The sequence below is a fragment of the Poecilia reticulata genome, linkage group LG1, assembly GCF_000633615.1.
Source record: "Poecilia reticulata strain Guanapo linkage group LG1, Guppy_female_1.0+MT, whole genome shotgun sequence".
Classification (NCBI taxonomy): domain Eukaryota; kingdom Metazoa; phylum Chordata; class Actinopteri; order Cyprinodontiformes; family Poeciliidae; genus Poecilia; species Poecilia reticulata.
In genome coordinates, this window is record NC_024331.1 from 8,652,232 (window position 1) to 8,662,338 (window position 10,107).

Below are 10,107 nucleotides of genomic sequence, written 5' to 3' on the forward strand. Positions count from 1 at the left end.
TCAGATTGTCTCTCTTGTGCTTATTTCTGGTTATTAGTTAAGAAATTAACAGATTCAGAACCAGAAGACCTGAGGGGCCTAGACGGTTGGTGCAACAGCAGATCTTTAATGTATTGTGATGCTGAGCCGTTTGGTGATTTATAAACTAACAACAGTATTTTAAATTCTGCTGGTAGTTTATATCCTCTCAGTGGAACTGGGGTGATGTGCTCTATCTTCCTGGTTTTAGTGAGAACACGAGCAGCAGCGTTCTGGATGAGCTGCAGCTCTTTGATTTTTTGGACAGACCTGTGAAGGCGCTGTTGCAGTAATCAAAGCGAGTAAAGATAAATGCATGGATGAGTTTCTCTAGATCGTGCTGAGACATAAGTCTTCTAATCCTGCAGATGTTCTTCAGGTGACAGAAGGCCGACTTTGTCTTAATGTGGCTCTGAAGGTTCAGGTCATCACTACTCCCAGGTTTCAGGCTGATCGCTAGTTTTTAGTTGCAACATCTGAAGCTGTGCATTGATTCTAGTTCGCTCCTCTTTAGGCCCAAAAATAATAACTTCAGTTTTGTTTCTCTGGAGAAAGTTTTGGCACATCCTCACATTTATCTGTTCTAGGCATCTGTTTTGTGACTGGATTGGTTCAGTCACCTGGTGACATCGTAATGTATAGCTGTGTATCATCTGCATAGTTATGGTAGCTGATCTTATTTCCTGTTATAACCTGAGCCAGTGGGAGCATATAAATATTAAATAAAAGGGGTCCGAGGATTGAACCTTGGGGTACCCCACATAATACCTTTGACCTGTTTGATAAGAAGTTTACAATTGAAACAAAGAAATCCCTGTTCTTTATGTAGGATTCAAACCAGTTGAGTACTGGACTGGAGAGTCCGACCCAACTCTCCAGTAGTTTTAGTAATATGTCGTATGTACATTTATGATAACAACCAGTATTTTAATTAGAAAAAAACAGCTAACCAATGCATGACATGTAGAGTTGAATGTGTGAAGTGTTTGTGTGGATTATCTTGACCATTTTGTGTTGCAATAATATATGTATGTATATTTTTATCTTTGTACAATAAAGCAGCAAACGTCAACAAAATGGCCCAGTTTAGACTTTATATTTTTATAAAAATATTCAACCTGGAAGCTGATAACATTGTTGTTTAGAACAACTTCCAGAAAGTTCAACTTTTTTTTGTTCATGTCAGTCCGTAGAACATTTACCCAGAAGGTAAGATGTTTTTCTTTTCTTTTGGGAAATATGTGCCATCTCTCCCATGGGTGCTGTTTCAGTTCGGTCCCTTTGTTACTGTTGAGTTGTGAAAACTGACCTCAACTGAGGCCTGTGGTGTTTTAGATTATTCTGGTTTTGTTTGTGACTCCTGTATGATCCATTTTTAGGGTGATTTTGATTTATTGGCTAATCCTAAAGAGACTTGCCACTGTTCTATTTCTATATTTATGGATCTCACTGAAATGACTTTTTAACCTATTCCAGACTGATAACTTCTCATCTCTTCTTGTATTTTTATTATCGATGCAAAAGCTTAAAAAAAAATCTGGTTAACCTCTTGCAATTCATGATTTAACAAGGCAAATATATATATATTTTCACACAAGGTCAGGTTGGTTTGAATTAAATTTTCCCATATATTCTCAATTTTATCTTTGTCTCACATTAATGTTGTATTACAAAAAGCAAACAGACAAAATCTGTAAGGGGGCTAATACTTTTCCACAACACTAACGGTGACGTAACAAATGTCTGCTGCAGCTTTTAACGGGTCGATTCAAACCTTTTGCAGTGACGCGTTTCCTGATCATAAATTTGTAGCAGATTTACGTCTGCACACCAGGTGTAACCTAAATACCTTCCACAGTGGCGCAGGGTGCCTGCGGACGCTGCGCTGAAGACACTTTCCATGATGCGGTCCCGCCCCGACACTTCTCTGCTGTAATCAGACCACCCATTGATTACTCAGCGTTCAACAAACACAACGCTGCCTTTTCTAAACCTGCTCTCATAAAAAAAAAAGAAACAAAAGCAGGTGAACTAACAGTGAATCAGCTTGTGGATTATCAGTCCCGTCGCCCACTTGGATCAGACAAACGATCTTTTAACACACCAGCCATGATTTATAGAATAGAAATTTGAGGAAACTTTGAGAAATATGATTAGCAGTCAACACTTTTTGCTCTCATGGTTTAGAAGCAATGCCTTTGGTCAAAATCTTTATCCCGAAAATTTATTTCTAAATCATTTACTTAAACCACAAAAGCAGGAAATCTTCCTTCATTGCTTCACAGGAAGTTTAAAATTAAAACATTCATCCTCAGCTGGTTTGTTGGATGAGATAACTTCTGTGACATGGCGCTGGCTCACCGTCCAAACAGGCTGGTGGTTGCACATTTCACCTACCAATCCCTTAAAGTCTGACTCAAACAAAACACTGGAGTGGATGATTCTACTGTGAGACATCTTCAGGACAGCTGCTCCAACGCGTCCAGTCCTTTCTGCATGCTGTGCCCGTCACAGGGTGCCTCTTGTTCTTCACCAAACCCAAACGCATGAACACAGGATTCACTGAAAGGGCTGAGTGGATAGGTGCTTAAAATATCTGAATGCTATCATACAAATGCACTAACTGTTTGAATATATTTAAGACATTTTGTTCTTTATTTTACTTTTCTCCAATTTCTCCACAACAATATTCTTCCAGAATATTCTTGTGTCACAGCAATCCCAGATCAGATGCTCGTCACATCCTCCATCTGTGATGTGATCCAGCTAATGACGTTTATTCTGCACCCAGAGTGCATTGCTCTGCAAAACCTTCTGATGTCCTATGTGGTGCTCTATGTGTTTGGTTTATTTTGTACAGTTTTGACTTAATTACTGCTCCGGCTGGGTTGATCATTCAAATGGCCCTTTTTACAGTCTATATATTCCAGGTGATTAATCAATTATTAATCACAATTATTTCTATAATCAATTATTTCAATTCTATAATAATTTCAATTATACTTTCCATGATCGATTAATCACAATTAATTCCATTAACCATTTCAGCCCTTCTGCAGCGTATGAGATGTTCTGACAAATTTGTCAAACACTTCATGTATACTGAGGCACTTCCTGTTTCATGCACATTATAGTGGGCTATTTTCTTCAGTGAGGAATCTCTGGATTGGTGGGAAGTTGGACCCAGCCAAGGAGAGCGAAGGGAGGCAAGGTTGACAGATCCCTGCCGCCATCCTTCCGGAGCTGTAACTTCTCCAGAGGCTGCAGATGCGTGCATGTCACAACGGAGGGGAGGATGACAACGGGATAGGAGGGAGGGAAGAGATGATGATTCAAAATAAAACAGAAAGTCCCCCAACTCCAATTACATAAACGCTCCAAACTAACCTAGAGTGTCCGGTTAGGGCAGCCCGTCTGTGACACAGAGACCAAGTCAGCCAAAGTGTGCTTGAGTGTTTTTGTCAGCAGAATGTGTCGGTGGGAGCAGGACGGCGAAAATGACACGTCACATATCAGCAGAGGGCTACATTTGCAACGTTTATCAGCGAAAAAACACAGAGGACAGAGGGGAGTTTAGATTAAGTGGGTTAAGAATAGGGTACGAGTGAGGGCGGTTCACCCACACAGGGGGTAGATTCATCATGATACATGTGTGTCACTTTGGGAAACTGAAACTATGAAACGCTTGTTAGTCATTGAAAGCAGTTCATCCTGTTTTTGTTGGGGTTTTTATATTTAAAAGTTGTATATTTTTCTGTTAATCCCACTCAATTTTGGTTCCATTTTCCTCTTCTTGCAACCAAACGTGCCTGGCTAGTGAGGGAGAGGAGTTGTTTTCTTTTTTTTTTTTTTTTTCTGTGCTTGATTATCTTGAAAACTTAAATCAAGTTTATTGTTTTTCCAGCAATTAAATCCCAAGTATATTTGCAACAGCAAGAAGTTTACAGAAATAACAGCAGTAATGTAGTAGTTTGGTGGGAGGTTGTCAGTTTGCACGTTGTAATGGCTGAACAGAAATGCTGCCATTTTATAATTGTTGTAATGCACTGCGTTGTGTTGGCCTGTCAACATGAAATCTCAATAAACTACATTTAGTCCACAATGAAACATTAACAGCAGGTTAGTGTACTAGTCGAATGAGTAACTTTCAATCAGTTGCACATCTGTGAAACCATCAGTAATGCTGAACAGCACAGGAACTTGGAGGTTTGTCAGGTGATGAGCTTTCCAGGTAAAAGGTGGGTGGGATTTGTTAATAAACACCAGATTTAAATCCGGCACATCCACAGGTCTGTGTAAAACCAAAACAAGACCCGACACCATCCTGTCAGCAGCTGGAAAACAACGCAGGAGCAGCAAATGTTTCATAACAAATGAAAAAAAATTATTTAGATCATTTGATTTATTTGCTTAGTCAATGTTCCTGTGCAGTGTTTTATTGCTTTTAATGAAAAAAGGAGGTAAGAATACAGGATGGGATGAAGTGTAGAAGAGACGTCAAGAAAATATCCTAGAAGTCTGTTCCTACACCTACAGAAAGAGAGAGAGAGAAAAAAAACAGAACAGAGAAACCACAGTGACAAACACATCAACAATGTCACTGAAAAGTACATGGTACTAATTAATACAAGATGTACTCAGTGGAAACAACAGCCAAAGACAGTGGGTATCTGTAAACACTTGTGTGTGTGTGTGTGTGAACTTGGTTTTTATATCTTTGTGGGGACCTGTTTCTGTCTACAATTTGGGGTTGTGGGGACCACTGGTCTTTGTGGGGACATTTTATTGGTCCCCATGAGGGGAGATGCTGCTTTTGGGCTACAGGTTAGGTATGTGATGGGTAGGGTTAGGTGCTAGGTGTTAGGGTAAGGCTTAGGCTGTAGAAAATGAATAGAAGTCAACGTAAAGTCCCCACAAGTCATGAAAACACGACAGTGCGTGCGTGTGTGTGTACTTGACCCAAATCCCACAGGTTAAAAAGGCAATTCTTCCAAATACTCAAGAAATATAAATAAACTTCATCTATGTGTTTATCATCTGTGTGTTTGAATATATTTGTCTCAAATATTCAAAGCTTGTCTCAGAAATAATCTTCTTCTCAGGCTCCACTGCTGAATGTATTTCTGGGAGTTCAAATGTGTGGCGTGCAGCAGCTGTCAAGCTTTTCTATACGTAAAAAAAACAAAACACACAAACCACTGCTCAGATAACTGCCTAAAAACCCTACTGCTTCACATTTTATGTCCAAGCCTTCATTGAGAAATGCTCTCTGCTTCCTGTCCTGCAGCATCTTTAGAAAACCCTCTCAAGATGTCTGCTCTGTCTTTACTCACAGGTCACAGAATGCAAATCTTCCTTTTCATTTGCAGTGTCTGTTTGTTACTTAGGTTGGTTGTTGTGATTTTTTAAAAAAAGTTTTGGACTACGTGAGCTTAGGGAGAGGCCTACGTGCCTGATGGGTCTCCACTTAGTGACAGCATGACTGAACCCATTGAGAACACACACACACACTTAGACACACACAGACAGAAAAAGACAGACTGCTTATGATTGGATGGCCTGAAGCATGGTCAGGGTATGACGCGACCAGCCTCCATCCTTGTCACTGCAACTGCAATTACTCTGACTGTCTGTCACTCTGCCATTACACACACACACACACACACACACCTACACACCTGGCTTCTTGCATCAGCAGAAACACTGCCTTGCTTTGTCTACGTGCTACCAGCTGGCTCGGGAGAGCTGATGCATAATTTGTTTTGCGTCCACCTCCAATACATCGGCGGTGAAGGACGTTTTGCTGCTTTTCCTCTTCTGATAAGGCCGCCGTGATGTCAGACGCCGTGGGGATGGTGACTCATGCGCGCCACCGGAGGAAGCCTGTCCCCACCAACCCGCCTCCTCTTCTTCTCTTCCAGAAATATCCCCACTCATCACTCAGCCCTACTGCCCTGCTTAATTTTGCCTCAACTTTCGACCCCTCTGGACTCCCACCGGCTCTTTCCTCTCAGCGGTAATTGGCTGGTTGGGTTTGCTCCCTCGCAGGCGAACCGGAGGAGAGCTGAACTGCGACTGTAACATGGAGATGCGGCCCAGATATTTATTTTTAAAAATATATACATACGTATAGCACTCTGGTGGTAAAAGAGACAATCTCTTATCAAGTGCAAGCAACTGCGATACACGTTTTTCAAAATTTTTGTGCATTTGTGTTTCTTCTACTCTGAAATCTCTAAATAAAATCCGGTGCAATAAATGCCTTTACCTGAGTTCACCTGTGTGTGCATGGTTGACTTGAGGAAAAGTAAGATTATTATGGTATGCAGTTTGTCATGATTGGTGTAAGATGAGATTAAATGGTAGGAGGTTTAATGCAGCGAGAATATAAAGGACAGACCACAAGGTGGGCAAAAGTAGAATCAAGCAGTGACTCACTGGCCATGAGGAGCTTAAATACTGGAGAGTTTGATTACTGGATAGACTGAGGAGAGAGAGAGAGAGAGAGAGAGAGAGAGAGAGAGAGAGAGAGAGAGAGAGAAAGAGAGAGACTGGCTGGGGGCGAGGGAGAACAGGAACACTGGGAAATGAATCTAACTGTAACCAAAACTAACACAAGGAGTAAATAACGTAATCTAACAAAGAGAACTAAGAGCAGATCAAGTAAAACAAGACAAGGCTAATCAAGAGAATATAATAACCCTTGATTATTATATTCATATGTCCAGGAAACCTGAATGACTGGGTGTAAACTCCTCTGCAAGTCATTGATTTCCCTCATTGACTCTGATGTCATCAGTCACTGATTGATTTCTGGTTTCCACCAAATGATGAAGCTAAAAAAATCCAAACAAAAAACAAAAAACAGACTGATATTTAACTCCGTATCCAGATTTAACTCAGTCTGTTCAAAGATCTGAGTCAAAATAAGGAAATATATCTGTGAACAGGTTTGTCAGAAAGCAAGCATCAGCACATTTAAATGCACCGGCTGTTATCTATGACATTTCTGGTCATACTAATTATATTTTAAAAGCATGATGAGGAGGTGTTAGCAGCTTTTATTTGCTGTCAGCATTGGATCTGGAAATGGAAAACACGGACAGCATGTCCTTCAGCGTTAGCCGAATTCAGCATTTAATGCATTTGCATAAAATAAGTGGCAGGTTCTTCTATTTGTGGGAAAGCAGCAGCAGAACTCAAAGAGTCTGTCCCTGAAAAGTTGGAAAAGCTGAAAAACTAATAATAATAATAAACGAGGGCTCCACTGTTGGGGTATGAATAATCCAGGGGGAAATCTTTAGGACAGCCTGTCCTCTAGTGGCCAGTCTTGTCCCGTCTGGCTGAAAACACTTGAGTGAAATGTTTTTTTGCAGTCTTAGACGTTGACCTGAGGGAGGTTTGCCATTTTATTAAGTCTTTTCCCCGTTTTACAGAAGTTCTCATGTTTTACTCTGGAGTTCTAGCCAGGTCCTGCTGGATCTGCTGTCTGCATGAGGCTTTTTTCTAGAATTGTGTGTGTGGTTCATGCCAAATGTCTCCTCTGTTCTGTTGATCAATAAGATTTTAATTTTAGACTCACTTGTTTTACTTCGAGCCATCTCCGCTGGAATTGAGATCAGCATAAATAAATTTGAAGAATCCTGAGACAACAATCAGTACAGTTTGACAGCAGAGATATATCACAGCGGTGTTTTAGTTTCAGCACGCAGTGCGTCATCACCAGAGAGCAAAGAATCAACGTTTCCTTGATTATTACAAAGCACCTGGCGCCACCTAGTGGTTGCTCCTTTGCCTGTCTTTCGACGAGGCATTTCCTTGGATCTGCAACGATTTACAGAACCGCCTTCTGCAAAAACCTCACTGCTTTGTTTGTTTTACTAAAGCATCACAATTCTACATTTTGTAATTACATTTTTCAAAGCGATTTCTCCCCCAGTTGAAGTCAAATCAGAATCTTCACTTAAAGACATTGTGGACTTCCGACCTAATCTGACAAAATTGTGAGCAACGTTGCACAGAAAAATGAGCAGAAATATCATTTTCTAGATTTTCCAAACCGTGTTCTCCTATAAATCATTGCAGACGTTCAATAAATCTCATTTCTGTTTAAACAGGAGCACACGGTCACAGACATTTGAGATGGTTTTGCAGCATAGCATCTTAAAATTCTTTGTAATCTAAAATAAAGAAATCCCGTTAGTCTGGAGTCATCTTTTGTTACTCCCTTATTAAAGGGAAGTGACCCAGCAGTTTCAACTAACTACCAAACTATCACATTCGCGTGTTTTCACAGATTCTTGAATCGGTTTTTTTCTCTCGTTTTCTAGGTCTGTGTTCTAAATTTATAAATGTCCACCAGGGGGCGCCACAGGGTTCAATATCGGGCTTCTTCCTGTTCATTATTGTACGTGAATGAATTAGGACAAAATGCTAATATTCATTTTTGATATTAGCGTAATTGTGAAGAAACCTAAACTCAAATTATTATTATTTTATTTTATTTTTTTTTTCTTTTAAGTTGGAAAAGCGGTTTGTCACAGCAACATTTTTATCTGTTTAGATTAAGTATACGAATACTTCAGTTTAATATCTTCAGAAAAATCTCTACTTCTCTGAGGTTTGTCACTAACATGAAAGCTTTTGGTTGTTAAATGTAAACTCATTTATCACTCTAAACTTCAGTTCGTTTGTAACTATTAAAAGCACCACCTCACTATATCTCTGTTTCTTTCGGTAATTCTGGACATTTTCCACCTTTGATTATGATAATCTGGCTGTTGCCAGAGAACAGGGATTTTTGTAACGATGGGTTGAAAAACGCAACGTTCACCTTCCACTCAGTGAGCTAAATGAGCAGCTTCTGAACACCAGACTGCAAAGGTTCAGAAAAGGTTAAAACAGTTAGCAGCTCTACACTGTTTGATCTGATGGCTCAGACTGCTCAGCGCATCATATCTGTGATGATTTCTTTTTCATTACTGTTGCAAAATCTTCTTCTAATAATAATAATAATAATAATAAAAAAAATCCAACCTTTAGTCTAAGGACAGTTTCATAGTTATTCATTTGTGGGATTTATTTTCACCCGGTAGAAAGTCTGTGGGAACTTTCATCCGTCATATAGAATATTTCCAGGAGTCTCAGTTTAAATCTGACTCAGCAGTGTCATTATCCAAAGAGAAATGAGTCCTGCACTGACATGGACTGACGAAGCCATCACTCCAAAAGAGACAAAACATTGTTTTTGTAACATAATCTTACATTTTCTGGTACAATAAACAAAATAAAAACATTTTTAGGTACCAATTAAACACTTAGAAGCTTTCAGCTATGCTGCATGCTTTAGGAATAAGAGAATAAAACAAGGAAATCAATGTTTATATGATTTTCTGTGGACGGTTTGTGCAGCGCTGCCGCTTCTTACTCGTAATAAAGTGAATAAAGAGTTCAGACCGAACATACCCGATGGATGGAAAGCAGACGATCAGCCTTCTCACATGGATATACAAGATGTTTTAAAGTCACAAACTTTATTCATCTCAGTGTGAGCCATCTCTTTACAGTACATTCAGGAGAGACATGTTGTGGTATTAACAGCTCATTTCAGTCCTTTAAGGTTTGAAAATCTTGGTGGCTTTATTGTCGGTATTGCATGTTCAACATACACAATTAGATTATTCCTCCTCCTCCTCATCATCATCATCACCAGAGTGCATGTTTTACAAAAAAAAAACAAACAAAACAAAACAAAAAAACCCCAAAATGGCCACAGATTCACAACAACAGTAGGCTCTCTACTGCACTGCTCCTGGAAGAAGGCGCCCATTAGTTTAGAGACAGAGACCAGGGAAAAACATGAATAAAACTAAAACTTGAGCTTAAACACAAATATAGTTTTGAGAAGATATGCTAGCCAAAAATCTTTTTTTTTTTTCTCCAGACCTGCCCATTAACTGATCTAGGACCCGGTCTGCACCAAACCCACAATCAAGTTCCGCTTTTACATTTAGTGCAACACACACCGTGTAGACCAGTCATTCTAAGATAAACACACCCTGGAAGGCTAAAAATCATTATCATCAAAAA